Raw genomic sequence first — 936 nt, forward strand, 5'->3', positions numbered from 1 at the left:
AAATGCTAACAGCATCTGGTGTTCCCAGGCGGTCACCCTCCAGTACTGCCAGACCCTACGTTGCTTAACTTCGCTGATCGGACGAAAAGCGGGCTTTCAAAGTGGTATGATCGTTGGCAATTTAAAGTGTACCATTAACCTTTTTATCTCAGTGCTCACGATTCTTCATCATTAAATAGAATGTAAATTTGGTTTTTGAATCACCCCTTTATTACCATTACATTCTACTTAGGGCGCATGTATGAACAGAAACAGTATACTACCGCCCATATAAAGGATTCTAGACAATGGTTCACAACAAATGTAAATTTACAATGAAAGGATATAGTTAAGTAAGGGTCAGGGTACCACGTTAAAGTCACCGCTTCTCGTCCATTCAGCGAAATTTAAAAATAATTGGGTCTGGTCAAAACTGGATGGGTGACTGCCTTGGAACACCAGATGCTCTTATTTATTATACACGTTAAAATATTTATTCATATCTTTAGAGTTTTCCCCCCCAGATAAAGCAGACACACAAATTTTAGTGTAACATTTAAAACATAAACTGGACAATAGGAAACAAAATGACACAAGTGACAAAAAGCTCGAAAACATTCCACGTCCACCCCAAATTTTCCATCCATAATTGCTTCTTTAAGATTATGCAAAGATGGAACGTTTTAAATCAGATTGGCCTTTTTATATTGCTATTTTTTAATTTTATCTGATTATAACTTACCAAACATACCTTAGTGGTAGGTTAAAAATTTTAATTTATTATCACACAAAGCGTTTATTTTGTTAAAATTTACATTAAAATTTTCCCAACTATTATAAAGGACATAAATTTTTTATAATGAGTTAAAAAAATAGCTTTTTTCCAAGAATAAACGATATAGTTTAGGTACTTAAGGGGAAACCCTTTTCATTACTTTTTCCGACAAATTAATCAGA

At 33.7% G+C, this 936-nt stretch overlaps 1 pseudogene; it reads right to left on the reverse strand.

Annotated features, from left to right (window-relative positions):
• Positions 1-3: 3 nt before the first annotated feature.
• Positions 4-118, reverse strand: LOC119592791 (annotated as a pseudogene).
• Positions 119-936: the final 818 nt, after the last annotated feature.

The sequence above is a fragment of the Penaeus monodon genome, chromosome 30, assembly GCF_015228065.2.
Source record: "Penaeus monodon isolate SGIC_2016 chromosome 30, NSTDA_Pmon_1, whole genome shotgun sequence".
Taxonomy (NCBI): Eukaryota; Metazoa; Arthropoda; class Malacostraca; order Decapoda; family Penaeidae; genus Penaeus; species Penaeus monodon.